The following is a 16,832-nucleotide window of genomic DNA, read 5'->3' on the forward strand; positions in this document are numbered from 1 at the left end:
GACTACTACACTCAGGCTGTTCCTATGGAGCTTTTTGTTTTACTTCATTGTTATTTATTTATATTGTGCCTTCAATGTACATGGTGCAATACAAAACTAGAACAACAAAACACATGCCAGCCACAGGTGTACAACCCAACAACAACAACAACAAATAGTTTTGAAGTGCTTTTTATCCTTATTGTTTTATACTTTAAATTATTTTAATAATGTTGTTGTGTTTCATCAAGTTGGTTCAGACCTATGGTAACCCTAAGGCAAACCTATCATTGTTTTTTCTTGGTAAGATTTGTTTAGAAGGGGTTCTTTTTGCCTTCGTCTGAGGCTGAAGGTCCTAGTCCAATGCTCAAAGCACTACACCATGCTGGCGCCCATTTTAATAATGTGAATAGTTTAATTCTGGTTTCATGTTGACCTTTGTGCTTGTTTTAAATTGCAAGCTGCCTTGAATCCCAATTTGGGGAAAAAGGAGAGGTATAAATACAGTTAATAATAATGGGAAAATGGAGGGAGGGAGGAAAATGTGTGTGCGCATGTGTATGCCTTCAAGTCAACTGATGACTTATGGCAACCTCATGAATTTCAGAGGATTTTCTTAGGCAAGGAATACTTGGAGGTAGTTTTGCTAGTTTCTTCCTCTGAAATATAGCCTGCAGCACCTGGTATTCATTGGCATTCTCCCATCCATGTACTAACCAGGGCTGCCCCAGTTTAGCTTCCAAAACCAGATGGGATCTGGTGCCTTTACTTTGCATGTGCTCAAACTGAGTATACACAATTGTGAGAGTAAAATTAAATCTGACTTCCAAAGGCATTAGAAAACAAGCTAAACAAAGTTTTAAAACTGAGATTTGATAATATTTATTGAAGTATTCATCTGTAGATACTTAGGAATACAAAACTAGGAACATGGAGCAACAGGGCAAAAGAATTAGGCCAAACTAAGGAGCAGCATGACATAGTTGTTTGAGTATTGGACTATGATTCTGGAGACCAGTGTTTGATTCCCAGCTTGGCCATGAAATTCATTGGGTGACTTTGGGTAAGTCACACTCTCTCAGCTTCTGGGGAAGGCAATGGCAAACCTCCTCTGAACAAATCTTGCCTAGAAAACCCCATGTTAGCTTTGCCTTAGAGTCGCCATAAGTCGGAAACAACTTGAAGGCAAACAACACACACAAGAAGAAGAAGAAAAAGCCATTCAAGAAGCAAAGATTCTTTGCCACCCCAAGCTGGACGTTTGTATACGTTATGTACTGTTTAGGTATTTTATTTGCTTGTGTAAATCATTTATGCATTTTATATGTTTTTATGTAATTTTGTGAACCACTTTGATCTTTTTGGAAAGGCGGTATATAAATAAATTTATCTATTATTAATAATAATAATGAGAAATGAGGAGCAAAAGGCAAGGGGGAGTGAATTCATGTTGGGTTTTATAAGTTAGAAGAAGAAGCTTTAAAAATGCAGGCAGCAGATGAAGGAACATCAAAAGTGGGGCAACATGATCAAAACATGGTATTATTGAGTTGGTAAGGTGGAAAAAGGTAGGAAGAGCCAGTAACTAGACACATAAGTGTCCATGAGGGTTGGCTGCATGCCATCTGGCCAATGAAGTGTGCCAGGTTTTTAACCTGTGACTTCCCAGCAGCTGGTGTCTCCTCTCACAGTAAAAGAAACACAGCAGATCTGGTTTCCGATGCTGTAGCAGGAAGCCAAGAAGGCCTTGACGTTGTCAAATTGCTTGTTCCTCAACAGATCTCATTAACATAGGCTTTCTCAGAGGAAGCAGAGAATGAGAAGTGCAAAGGAAAGACAAGTGAGGAATTAAAAACTAAAAAGTGAGGGGGATGTTTAAAAAGATTGTGGCTTGGTATTTCTCACATGGTGCATGCTTTTATTAGGCAAGCCAGCAGACACAACATTTATCAGGGTAGCTTTTGAAGCCCTCTGGCTTGTTCATCAGGTAAGGATTGGAAACAGTTTACAGGAGCTAAAATATCTTTATGGTTTGTGAGTGAGTGGCTGCAGTGCAGGCATTTAACCACTGCGCCACCAGGGCTCTTTATCACTGACCACAGCAAAAATTGTATCTTCAGTCATTCATTTTATTCCTGCATTTTTTAATTCTCTCTCTTCTTTTTGGTTTGTTCCCAGACCGAAGGCTGTCAGCCTGGTCCTTGGGATTGAAACCATTCTTTTTTCTTTTTCTTTTTGCTTTTGTGTAAGGGCCATATACTTAGGTAAGACAATACGTGGGGTGAAGATAGAGTGTACATCCAGTGTCATTTGTCCTCCTGTCCTCTATTTTGTCTATAATTTAAAAAACCAGTCAGCAAAATGTTCTAGATTAAAAGACACTGTAACAATTACTCTTCATCATATGTTTCTATTTTTAATATGTGTGTGTGTGTGTGTGTGTGTGTGTGTGTGTGTGTGTGTAAGAAATTACTCTGCAACATTATATTCAAAATTTTACATGATTTGTTTCTGTTGTTATTTGCTGTCAGGTCAGCTTTGACTTGTGGCAACTCTATGAATGAGTTCCCCCCAAGAGCCCCAATCAGCAACTGATTTGCTCTGATCTTGCAAACTCAGGGCTATGAGTTCCTGTAGGGAATCAATCCATCTGTCATGAGGTCTTCTACTATTTCATTTAAACAAATTACATCATGATGATATTTATATTCAGTAGTTTTCTGATTTTAGAAGATTTTGCACCAAAATGTGTTGATGGCTGACCTTGCCCTGATGTTAAGTCCAAAATTGGTGATACAAACCGATATCATATTTCTACAAAAATATCTTTTGCTATTTTGCAAAATTATCTCCCTTTTCTAATCAAGTTTTTGTTGTATATTTTTTTTAGCATGAGCAGTCCACCAGACCCTATTGAACCGGTATCAGGGAGATAGTCCTGCATGTAGTCCAACCAGTACTGGAAAGAGAGAGAGAGTCCTGTGGTTTTCCAGGATCTTACTACTTCTAGTAGCTCTGGTCAGAACTGATATCAGCTTTTATGTGTCCATTGTGCATTTTTCCCATCAAAAAAACATATATTTTCAATGTGTGCACATAAAATATCTTGACATGACATGCAAAAATGTAAATATCATGGGTCATATATATTTCTGCCCACAGCCAAAAGTGCCTACTGTGGAGCACAATGTTGGCACACAATGGCAAATTTCTGTGTAATGTGTTAACCAACTCTTAGCTGATCAGTCCTAGTTTGTGAGCCATCAGCTGCCAATCCATGGTGAATTTCCAAAGTACTATGCAAATAAAATGAAATGGCACAAATATAATACTGGTCCCTGGCACACTGGTGTGTGTGTGTGTGATTCCACTGTGAGAACTATTATCTTAAAAGCAATATGGAGGCTATGGGTTACCTCACTGTGTTTTTTCACAAATGTAAGAATGCTTTTTGGTCTAGAATGTGTTATGTATGAAAATTACTAAGATACAGAAAGAGAAGGGCTATTTTAAAAAGGAACATTCTTCTCTGCTTTCATTTGATCTACAGATGCTGTGAATAATTTTTTTAAAAAAAACTTAGGAAAATGTGTGAAATGGCCTCATTCTCATTACACGCCAGTTCCTATTCCACCAAAAGGAGAGACAGAAAGGTTTTCTTCACTATAACAGTTCTGTGTTGAATTTAAAGTCAGTGTTACTAGTAAAGAACAGCTGCTGTACTTTGTACTTTCTGCACATAAAACCACACCTACTCACAATAAAAGCTTCACTAGCATTTATTAGTCACCATGTGCATATTAAAATTATTTGCTAGACCCTATTCCAAATGCCCAAACCAGCACACAAGAAAAGCAAGATAGTTAAAAGAATGACAAAAATCTATACACCACAAATAAATCACACTGGGAAGACCACTAAAGAAAAACACTGAGCTGAAGACCGGACAGAAGATATGTGTTTGCATCACTTTTGAAAGGCCAGTTTGGTGAGTAAGGCAGTGGTGTCACTAGGTCCACTGTGGTGATTCATGGTGTCACACACAAACACACACATACATTGATCTTCTCCCATACCACACCATATAGGATCCATAGTAGTGTTTTTGTACTAATGTTACTCATAAATCGTAATTCCCATATATCACTGAATGCAATAGTAATTGTTCTGACATAAACAGCAAGCAAAATTAAAATTATACCTTTAAATTACAATATCATATGCACAGACTAAATGTATTTACATATACATACTTTCATGTAATTAAAGTGAAAATTTGGTAAGATGTGATATTTTTAAAGAACATTTTAAAAATAATTTTTAAAACCTGAAACCTCTCCTTTCTCCTCCTACTGAGCTTTACCCCACTCACACCATCTCTTCCACTGAGCTTCAGTGTTTTAAAGGGACACAGACAAAGGCCACAGCCTATTTCTGCCCAAAGACAGATGTTTGGGGAGCAATGGTGTGACCCCCCCCCCTTTTAGGGTGTCACCTGGTTTGGCCACACTTCCTGGATCCCCCTAGTGATGCCTCTGCAGTAAGGAGAGGCTTTACAGAGCTGTCTTTGGATCAGGTGTAAAGGCTTTGTTTTTTATTATGATAGTTCTGCCATTGTACAGTGGGGCCTTCCTATTTGTGGGTTTGACATCTGTAGATTTAAGCATTCACGAACAGCAAGCCCCATTATCCCCAATGGTGTGCAGCTATGCACATGTTGTGCCACCGTTAGGAACCATAAGACTTGCCATGTTTTATCAAATCCAGTGTGTGTGTGTATGTCCAGAATGAATCCCCTGTAAATATGAAGGTCTGACTGTATCAAATATCATTGGAAATGGTATTTGAAGCAGGGCCTGGAAAGCGAGTGAGAGGGGACATATAAGGAGAAGTAGTTCCTGAAATATGTGGATCCAGGCCTCATATTTTTTAGTGTCAGACATGGTATGAAGATTCTCAAAAACAGATTTGTTATCCCTTTCCTACAAATATGTAACAATCAACACAAAAAATGACCTATATCCAAAATCCTGCATCATGTAAAAGTTCTGTCAGCATAGGTATGCCACATCTCTTTTGTCCTCTCCCTATAAATCCATGCTGGTCATCCCCGACACAGCCATTGAGAGTAGGAAAAGTCTAAGAAGTAGCTGGCTATAGCCAGACACACCATGATAAAGTCATCCTGTGTGGCCTCCCAATCCTCCTGAGGTCTTAGAGGCTAATGTCATCATTGCTTGCTATAAGAACACAGCCAGATGTTTTTCACATCTGCTACACTTTCCATCAACCACAACAAGGACATGTTAGGAGCAAGCAGTATGCACAGGGACGTAGCCAGGATTTTGGGAAGGTGTGGGGGGGTCTAGACTAAGTGCCACCATTTTAATGGGGTTTGGGCGCGGCGGCGCAGCGGCACACACCATTAATTGTATCTAACAGAAGTAGGGTTGCCATACGTCAGACCCGCCAGACCGGGACAAATGTAGGACAACATTTTCAAATGTAGGACACTTTTTTTAAATGGAGGATACCCCACGCCCCTTCCTGGCCTCTAAGGAGACCGAGGCCTCCTTAAAGGCCAGGAAGGAGCATGGGGCGTCCTCCATTTAATAAAAAAAAATGTCCTACCCCCCAAAAAAAGTGTCCCTCCTTCCTGGCCTCTGAGGAGACCAAGGCCTCCTTAGAAGCCAGGAAGGGGCATGGGGGCTGGCCGTGATCGCCGCGATCCCGGCCGGCCTCGTCCCTCTTCCCTGACCTTTAAGGAGTCCCAGGCCTCCTTAAAGGCCAGGAAGGCGTGCGGGGGCCCGCCGCGATCGCTGCCCCTGGCCCTTGCTGACGCCCGGGCGGCGTGCGCAGACAAGCCCGTCCCCTTTGGCCAGCTGGCCAATGGCTGGCTGGCAACAAAGCAGGGGACGAGCTCCTGCTCTAGAGGCCTGCGCGCAAACCGGGACCAATGCATGGCTGGGGGCCAAACCGGACCGTGACCGGGAGGGGACCCCAAAAGCGTGATTTTCCCGGCGGCCACCGGGATATGGCATCCCTAAACAGAAGGGGGGTCCGGACACCCTCCCCTTGGCTACGTCCCTACATAAGGCAGGTTTACTGGGGAATTTGGTCTTTCCATGAAGGAGACAGAAGAGTCCAACTTTCACAAAATAGTGAGTTATGCAGGCTTTAGCTTGACTTGCATCTGCATAACTCATTTACAGGCTGTCAGACCATCTTACAAACCATTACATTTGCTTTTCTTTCATTTTCCTTCATGGCCAAAGCCCCCAAAAGTACAACCTCAGAGCACTGCCTAAGCAGTCTAAAGGTTGGAACTCTGTGAGTGCAAACTCCTGAGCGTAAATCAGCAAAAAGGCTGTAGGCACAGCAACCCTGAGGGAAGTCAGGCACTGGAGAATAGACTACAAGGAACAAGACAATTTTATGTACCTTCTCTCATCACTACTGCATGACCCTGGAAGAAGTGCAACCAAAGATTAGTGCAGAAACAAGGTTTCAGACTCCAGTTCAAAGAGATACTGAGATGTACTTATGCTACTATTTCTACTTCTGGTCAATAGTTTTCACTCTTCTTGGAACTGCTTAATCTCCCTATGTTCTTTCCCCTCCCTCTAGGTTCCATACAGCACAATTAATTGTGCAGTGACCCCTACTGGTAAGGCATAAATGCAATCTTTTATGGGTACCAGAAAGGAAATCCATGCAGGAAATTTTTCCTATTCATATTTCTTTATATTTCTACCATCTGAATTATCACATGTCATGTCAACCTCCTTTTCTAAAATTGTATCTCTCAAAAATGCCCTCATGGTGCCAGTTAATTTTATGAGTGGGTGTAGCTTGCTTGAAATTATTATTCCTTTCCAATAGGACTAACTCCAATGCTACAATAGTGTGCACATTTTGAGTTCTCCAGAACTCTTCTTCAGGATTGATGATAAAAAAATTGGGGATGGTGGTTTAAGAAGCATGGAAATCTAGCAACCTGGTTGGAAATTTTATACTGGAGAGTCTGCAGTTAAATTGAGACACAAGATGGAGTGTGCAAGCTTGATGGAGCTTTTACAGAGTGGAAAATGAGGCCTTTTGGATTGGGAACCTTAATCTAAATACAGCAAAAAGTGAAGGAATTTGACTCTGAGTTTCTGTGCCATTGTTTACAACTTTTTTCTTGCATCACAACTTCATTTGCTTACCAGACCCCCATTTTCAAAACATTAATAATGCAGTGCTACTTAGTTTCTTCCAGATCTTTATGGGTAGTTTGTGGATCTCACCTCTGTGAGTTCCTGAAGTACCCACCTCAGTATGTGAAGCAAATCTTTTTGGAAGACACCTCTTAAAGTCATGGATTTGGATTTGTTACCATCATATTTGAATGTATGCTTCTGACATTGTATCAGGCATTGTACCAATTTTCCTCTACATCTAATGAAGATTTGCCATTCCAGCGGCCAATCCTTATTCCTAGTAATTCTGAGTCTTGGCTTTGCAAATGTTCCTTTCTAAATAGAGGAATGAGTCAGGGTTCTTTGTAGTGTCATCTCTAGTCATACAGCCCAGTTTCTTTTCTAAAAAGGAAGGAAGGAAAGTAAAGAAATATTTCCCATACCAGAGAATGAAAAATGGATCATGTGAGAACTATTTCTCCCCCCTTTCTAACAACGAATAAACATCTTTATTAAAATTGCTGTAGTCTAATGCTGTGGTTGTCCTTCACACTAGGAAATAATTACATTTATCCTAATCACTTCAACAGGCTCCCAAGGATCTTTTCATAAGGAGGCACATCTGTTGACAGATAATTCTGTGCAGGAAATCCTTGCTAATCTTTGTAGACTTTTACAATGGAATGTCTCATGAAGGAATTAAAAGATCCTGAACTGTCCAAAGGACAGCAGGTTGTGGTGTTCTGCTGACCCAGTGCTGGATAAACCTGCTAAACCGATAAGTGAGTAACAGTGAGAGCCACCTACTGGTGCTGCTGCGCATACTGTGAGATAATCTTCTTAAATGAAGCACCAGGCAGAAGGATAATTGAAGTGGATACCCGGCAATAGAAGGCGGTAGGCTATGTTGCATTAGGAATAATTGCTAATACCTGCACTGTGTGTGCTTGCTATGTCCTGGGAATTATTGACTGGAAGGCCCGAAGATGTTTCTCAGAAAGCGGTGCACTAGTGCTTCTGTTGAAGGTTTTTATTGCACCATTGCCTTGACTCATTCAGTAAGGTTTACAATGAGTCCAAACATTGTTCTCTTCTTCAGGTAAACTTTCTGTGTTTCCTCACCTATCTGGATCTCTGTTTCCTTAATGCAGAAAACTGGTTATGGAAGAAAAGTCAAGAAAGCTGTACAGTGCCTTCAGATTACTAGTGACGGGAGCCTATGCCATATTTTTTCATGGCTTTTGACTCCTCTGCTGTCTGCCCCCCCCCCCCAGATATAACAAAGTCTCATTCAAATATTATAGTATGACAGAAGAAGGCCACACCTTTGATTATTTAAAAAAATATTAGTGGTTTAGTGCCAACCATGTACAGCTGTCCAGAATGGGAATTGGTAGCATTGTGTAACATTGTGGTGTAGTGGTTCCATTTGCTATCTAGGAATGCTATTAGGCAGGTAGTGGTTAGGCAAAGGGACTTTTTACATGGATGTCTTGATCACTCTTCCCAGGACTGCCCAGCTTAAGGTTTTGGTGTTAGACTAGGATTTTAAAAATAATATCCCTCATGCAATATATGTCATTTCAGCTGCTATTTTTCTTCTTTTTTATTGATCTGCTGTTACACTCCCCTGTTTTATCAGTATGCTTTATCTGCTTTTTTAATCTGCTGTGTGTATATCTTACTTTGAAAGCACATGTTTAAAACAAAGGTACTGGCCTAAATATCGTAATGTACCAGATGCTGTAAGATCTTGAAAGCTAAGTAGGGTTAGCTCTATTTAGTACTTGGGTGGGAGACTGTTGACAAATGCCTGTGGGAAGGAAGCTGGCAAAAAGGAACTGGCAAAAATACCTCTGAGTATTCCTTGCCTAAGAAAACACTATGAAATTCATGGTGTCACCATAAATCATCAGGTGACTTGAAGCCATGCACACACATACACACAAGGAAAGTTATGCATTTCTCTCATCTGCCTGCAATACTGCAGTTCACGATAGAAAACCACCTATGAGGGCTGCAAAACCCATGGTGCTTTCAGGGACGTAGCCAGGATTTTAGGAAGGGGGGGGGTCCAGACTAAGTGCCACCATTATATTGGGGCTTGAGTGCGGCGGTGCAGCAGCACGCACCATTCATTTTTCTAATGGAAGGGGGGGTCCGGACCCCAAGAACCCCCCCTTGGCTACGTCCCTGGTGCTTTGTGTCAGCTACCTGGCCTGGTGGAAGACCAGTGTAGTCTCAAACAGTGTAGTCTGGCATAGCAGGCTTCATCCCCAAAACATGAAACAATATACACATTTGGGAAACTAATAGGCACTGCCTTGCTGGGTTAACACTTCAAAATGCATGTAATGTCACAGGGCTGAATCTCAAACACATTGCTCTTGGAAGCTCTTGTACAGCCCATTAGAAGCATTCTGTTCTGGCTTTCTCCTTGAAGTGTCAGTCTTCTATACACAAGGCTGTTTCTTAAAATGTGGAGATGATCTAATCATGCAGTCTTCCACCTGCATTCTGGATGCCAAGTTTCTTTTGAATGCTGCATGGACTGGCTACTAAAAGCAATTTGTTGCACTTAAGGTTAGGTAGGTAGGGGTTCACTATGAGGTTTTCCAATGTACAGGAGAGCAGTCTCTGATATTAGTTCTTCATACTATCAGAGAGTTCCTGAATCATTGGGAAGGGACACCCAATAAGGGGGAATTGAAGAAACACAGGATGTTATAAAAATGTGCTGAATACTACAGTCCAGTTAAAGACACTTTGAATGGGGTCTTCTATGCTTTTATCATTTTTGTTGTATCTCAAATATGTTTCACAGTGGTTTAATAGAATTATTGATTAATTGTTTTTTTTAAAAAAAGCCTTTGCACTAATAACAGTAAATTTCCCAAGCTGTGGATACAAGGTAAAGATTATGAGCATTTAGCAGCATATGCTCCCAAGGGAATCATTCAGCAAACTGAGCTACTGCTAAGGTTATATGATTTTGCATGGGTTTCTGTTGTACTTTGTTTTTATTCATTATAAGCTGCATCAGGTTTTGGGAGAAAAGTGAGCTATTAATTAATTAATTATGCTGCATGAGGCAAAGGAGAGTTCCAAACTGGATTGACAGCTGAATTTAACATTAGTACTGGGAAAGGGGCAACCGCACTTGAAGGCAGGTGGTTGACTAAGGAGTTCAGGAGAGGTTATGTGGCACATATGGCTCTATCCTCAACAGTGAGTAGTGGACAGAGGTCTTCAGAGGAATGGCTGTGGGGTGGCCATCAGTAGACCCCTTCAGCATCTACCACCAGAAGCAGTTGCCTCACTTGGCCTCATGGGAAGCCCTGCTATGTCTTTACATCAGAGCAAAAGAACTTTCACAGCAGGAATGCCCTTATCCTGACTGAAAACTATGCTGAAATTGCCATGCACCTGCTCATTGGCACTCATGCAAAATCAGTCACAACTTTAGCAGTAGCTTACTGCTGAACTATTCCCTTAGGAACATATGCTGTTAAGTGCTCATAATCTTTACCTTTTACCCACAGCTTGGAAAATTTACTGTTTTGGACTATAGCTGTCAGAATCATCTAGCCAACATGGCCACTGAGTAGAGGGTTCTGGGAGTTGTAGTCCAAAAAGGGAGCTTTGCCATGGTCCGCTTTAACCTCAGTGACATTTTCTCTCTTCCTATAAGTTGCTTTTATTTTTGTAAGTATGCAGCAAGGAAGAGAGAAGTTGAACATGAGAGGGAAGAAATATTAAACAAATAAGAAGCATTGGAAAAGTGAGTGAAGTTTTGGTGGATGATCAAAGGAACTAAAAGATGAAATGCTAATCTAAGCATCTTTTGGACTAGCCTTGTATGCATCAGCCCACCCACACCCTGAAACACAGAAGGAGTTCAGGTCATGGTGGCCCTGACTTTTTTTTCCTGCAGTGGAACCATTTTGATGACTCAAAGCCTGTGGATATTTATGGGGGAAATCACTGGGATTGTCTTTCTGGCATAACTAGGAAAGGTACTCCTAAGAAGAATGAATATAATGGCAAGCTGTTGCCATCCCTAACCAGGCAATAGTAGGATGAAACTCTAGGACCCAAAGCATTATCCAAATTGCTACCACATCATCCTAACACTACTTAATTATAAATGCCTTCAGAACGTCACTGTATTTACCATAAAAGTAACTTTCCAGGCTCTATCTGGTCAAATCGGGAGAGGGAAGATGAGCAGAACAAAAGCTCCATTGATGCCAGAAATAGGCCAGACAGAGGAAAGAAAAACAGATATGGAGAACACAGAAACAGATAAGACAGCAGAATTATACTGAGATTTCTGAAAATCTCAGCACACTGTCCTGTACACCATTCCTGTCATCCACAGGGCAATTGGATGCCATATATGTACAAAGGCTCAAAGGCTTATGGAGACAGGGTTTCAGAGATGCCTGATTAAAGCTTGAACCATTTAGAAGAGTTTAGGCACATTTGTCCTAAATGAACATAGTGCACTCAAAGCTTCTGGGTAGGTGGATACATCAGCTCAGGTTGACTTTACTGGGTGAAGAAATGCTAGTATGAATCACTCCAGTATGGAAATCTCCTTACTATAACTCTGCTGTCTTACTAGCTTCTTTGTTCTGCACACCTTTTCTTCTTTCCTCTATCTGGCATGCGTTTCCTTGCATTTGTGAAGCCTTGGTTCTGCTCATATTCCTTCTCCTTTTTTCCTTTCATTCTTTTTGTAATATCCTTTCTTTTCCCACTTCCCATTTCTCTCCAGCATTATACCACCCCTCCCCATTGCTGCCTCGCATCCCTTTTTCATTCCTCAAAAAGAAATGTTTTGCTGGGAATCTCCCATTTGATGGCTTTGCATGTCCTTATTTCTACTTTTTTGCCTCCTATCCCTCTTTCTTACCAGCCCCTCCCACCTCTTCTCTGTTTTCAAGGTCACCCTTCCCTGCAGTCTAATAAATGCCATTTTCTCTAAAGCTTGCCCTGAATGAGACGATTTGCCTCCAGTGAAGCAGAACAAACTGAGATGAGAAAGCCATTCATTTATATTGACTAAATCCATCCCTGTTTGGGGAGGAATGTGCAGGGGGTATCATTTGGGAAGCTTTAGGATGGGGGTGTCACATTATCTTTAGGGCCCAGACAGGCCCTCCCCACTTTCCCCACTCCTCTCCCAGGCCTGGGTTTGAGTCCCAGCCTCTCAGATCTTTTTTTCCTGCTTTCTAAGCTGTCTGGCTGCTGAAGGAAGCCCTTGGGATTCTGGCTCTGCTGGTTGTTGCCTGTTATGTTATCAGTAGACTCCTGATTAGTGCACAGAATAAATAACAGTGAGATAATTATCTCCCTGATCACCACTCAGCTGGAGCAAGAGGATCTGCCACAGAGCTGGGATACTTTAAGTGAACTGCTGTACATCTCCAGGGACTGATGCAGTGCCATCTTTGACATGCTAATTTTTTTTCAGAGATGGAAAGAAAGAAAGGGGAGAGATACAGTTATGCCTTTTTATCTTTATTCTTCTGATTAACCCCAGCACAATCAGGCTCTTACCACAGCTTCTTACCAGGAAAAGTTGCTTTTTGGACTACAGATCCCAGACTCCTGTGGAAAATAGAATTCCCACTATTTGTGGAATTCTGGATGTTGTTGACCAGAAAAGGAACATCTCCAAAGTCTGAATATTACTTAAGAGAGGTATATTTTTACAGGAGTGGTGAATGAATAGACAGGAGGATGCAACAGGGTTCCTGCCCAATATTCCCTCTAATTGAGAGATAAATTCCATATTAATGGAACTCAGTTTTCAGCCTGAATTCTTGTCCATTTGGCCCTATAGATGCTTTAACTTATCTGGTTTAAGGGGTGTACAAATGAATGATGCTATCATTTACTGCTATTTTCAAGCCCCAAACTAGCTAACAAGGTATGGTACCTGCCATGTCATTTTTAATCAGTGGTGCTGGCTCATCTGTCAATGGTCAAGGATGTAATTTGGAATCCCCATTCCTCTTCAAAGAATTTCTGCCAAGATAATAGGTGTCCTGTACACTGTGGAGGGTAGGAGGCTAGTGACCGATAAGCAGAAAGTGCAGCTCAGCAGACAGGATTAGAGGATGGATTATGCAAAGTTATTAAAGACCAAAAATTAGGAAGGGAGGGAGGAGAGTTATTGTGGAGCTTTCTCCTAACCATTTAGTCATTTTCTTCTCTCTGGTAACTAAAACAGAAAATCAACTGCCTTGGCCGGGATGTGCAAGTGGACTGTGATTACATTGTATTGTACGCTATACATGCTTACAAAGGTTTAGAAGACAACTGATGTGAAGTATAGTGGATCTTACAAGGAGCAAAGGACATGCATGTGGTATTACTGGAAACATTCTTTCTCTGTCCTAAAGCAGAGCTGAGATTCTGTGAATATCTAGTGTGTGAAATACCTAGCGTTCCCTGTGGTTGTCAAGAGTCTCTACATTTTGTACATTCATAAAAACATGAATAAGGTGAGATAAAAGTCTAAAAAATTCGATCAAGAGGGCTTTAAATCAAGTTATGTGGGGGAGGTGGACAATATTCTTGAGGACTGGAGGAAGTGACCATGTTCTCTTGGAGTTTGTTATACATTGGAAAGGGAGGCCAAGCATAGTCAGAAATGCATTCTAGACTTTAAGAATCCTGATTTCCATAAACTTAAGGAAATACTGAAGGTGATCCCATGATCAGGAATACTAAAAGAGAATAAGAGTTTGCTCAAAGTGAAATACTGAAAAACAATTTCAAACAGTTCCAATAAGAAGAAAAATGGGGGGTGTCAAAAGAAACTAGGATGGATGTCTCAAGAATGTACAACTAAGCCAAGATTTAAAAGGCTTGCTAGAGAGGTTAAATTTTTTTAAAAAAATTGCTTTTTTGGTTATGTCCATAGCAAAAGGATGAAGAAGGAAATGGTAGGGCCATTGTGTGGAGGAGACAGCAAAATGCTAACAGGGAACAGGGAAAAGGCAGAACTACTCAAAAATACCTTCTTTGCCTCAGCCTTCTCCCAAAGGAAAATAGTGTTCAAGCTAAAGGAAATGGAGTAGATGATGCAGTATGCAGGTGAAATAGAGCACAGAATAGGTAAAGCGATAGTACAGGAGTACCTGATTACTCTAAATGAATTCAAGTCTCCAGAGCTAGATGAACATCATCCAAAGGCATTAAAAGAACTGGCAGAAGTAATCTCAGGACCACTGGCAATAATCTTTGAGAATTCCTGGAGAACAGGAGAAGTTGCAGAATACTGGAGGAAGGCAAATGTAGTCCCCATCTTCAGAAATAGGGAGGGGAAAGAGGACCTAAACAATTACCAACCAGTCAACCTAACAACAACACTAGGAAAAACTGTAGAACAGAAAATTAAAATGACGGTCTGCAAGCACTTAAAGGGGTCTCTTCCAACTCTATGATTCTATGAGTGTAGTATTCTCCACACCAATTACTTGGTCCATCTTGAAGGACCATATTTTGGAGGACCAAATATGTAGTGATTTGAAGTTGTTTTGTAGTTGTTTTGATTTGTAGTGAAATTGTTCAAATCCCTGCTCAGACATAACAACTCACTGGGTGACCTTTGGCAGGTCACACGTATCATCAAAAGAAGGCAATGGCAAACCTCCTACAAACAAATCTTAGCAATTAAAACCCATGATAGGGTCATCGTAGGGTTACCATAAGTAAAAAAAAAAAACAACTTGAAAGCACACAACAACAAAGTATACAGTATTAAGTATAAAGTATACTTAAATGTATGCAACTGCAGGCCAGTAGCCCTTTTTGTGTATTTTAAAAGTTGATATGAGTTAAGGGAGAAGTGGCTGGGAAGAGAGAATACTTAATCCTTTCCTTGCCTGACATTTTCTCCAAATCATGCCCTTTTGACTTTCAAAAGAGATTTAATCTATGTGCAAACATTAATATAAAACCCAAAGGGCAGTAAACCATAAACACACACCATCTCTCAGGGAATGCTTTGGAGCAGATAAACAGCAGACATGGAAAGGGTTCAGCATATCACCCCCATGGTATTTTTATCACTATCAATCACATCCTCCTAAAGCAACTTTTAATGCCAAAGATGGGCTGTTCTGCTACAGTTACACAATGTACATTATACAGTATTTAGTGAGTATACTAGGCTGCAGATCCTTTATGCATTTGTTGTAACTCATCTCATTTTACCTCTCTGCACCATACTTACTCCCATTTTCATGCTTTATCTCTTCTACCCTTAATTTTGTTTCTTTCCCCATGCCATAGATCTCTTTGTACCCCTTGGCTCTTTTTATCTGTTTTGGTACTGTTCTTTCAGCTCTCCCATCCAACTGATGTGCCCCAAAATTAGATTTTGGGGCACAAATCACAGTGCTAGTTAGCTATAAAGCTCTATGTAATAGAATCAGTAAGAAAGGTGTCCAGTGACTCCACAACATGCTCTCTCTATCCTTGCCCATCGTGGTTGACTGTTCAGGGGGAGGGGGGATGTGATAAAAACTTTGTTACATCTCATAATTAACACATCCCTTAAAGAGGGAACATTTTCATCAGAACTGAAACAAGCGATAGTCAGACCACTATTTAAAAAACCCTCTTTAGATCCCCTGATAAGAAACAATTACAGACCAGTCTCTCTTTTACCATTCTTGGGCAAGGTGACTGAGAGGGCAGTCGCCCTCCAACTCCAAGCTGTATTGGATGAAACCGATTATCTGGACCCATTTCAAACTGATTTTAGGATGGGATACGGTGTTGAAACAGCCATGGTCACCTTAGTCAATGATCTCCATCTGGGAATCGACAAGGGAAGTGTGACCTTGTTGGTGCTCTTGGACATCTCAGCGGCTTTCAATACCATAGACCATGGTATCCTTCTGGAACGTCTGAGGGAGCTAGGTATTGGAGGTACTGTGCTCCAGTGGCTCCAGTCCTACCTCTCGGGCAGATTCCAGATGGTGAAGCTGGGGGACACATGATCTTCTAAAAGAGAGCTGACATCTGGCGTCCCTCAGGGCGCCATTTTGTCCCCCATGCTGTTTAACATTTACATGAAACGACTGAGAGAGATCATCCAGAGATATGGGGCGTGGTGTTATCAGTACACTGATGACACCCAAATCTACTTCTCTGTGTCTCCAACTGATGCAGTGACTAAGAATGGCATCTCTCCTCTGGATGCCTGTCTTAAGTTGGTAATGGGCTGGATGAGATAAAACAAACTCAAGCTGAATCCAGAGAAAACAGAGGTACTTGTGATAGGTTCCCCAAATCCATGCATGGAGATTTGTCAACCAGTCCTGGACAGGGTCACACTTCCCCTAAAGGACGAAGTCTGCAGTTTGGGGGTACTTCTGGATCCATCTCAAGTAGATGTGATGGCCAGAAATGCCTGGTACCAACTTCGGTTGATACGCCAACTGCATATCCTACCTGGACTGAAAGGACCTTGAAGCAGTGGTACTTGCACTGGTAATCTCTTGTCTTGATTTCTGCAATGTGCTTTACATGGGGCTACCTTTGTACCAAGTTCAGAAACTTCAATTGGTGCAAAATGTGGCAGCCAGATTGGTCACCAGAACACCTAGGTCAGACCACATAACACCAGTAATAAAATCTCTTCACTGG

This window comes from Sceloporus occidentalis, unplaced genomic scaffold (genome assembly GCF_023333645.1).
Source record: "Sceloporus occidentalis isolate IW3139 unplaced genomic scaffold, rSceOcc1.0.p SCAF_3, whole genome shotgun sequence".
NCBI lineage: Eukaryota > Metazoa > Chordata > Lepidosauria > Squamata > Phrynosomatidae > Sceloporus > Sceloporus occidentalis.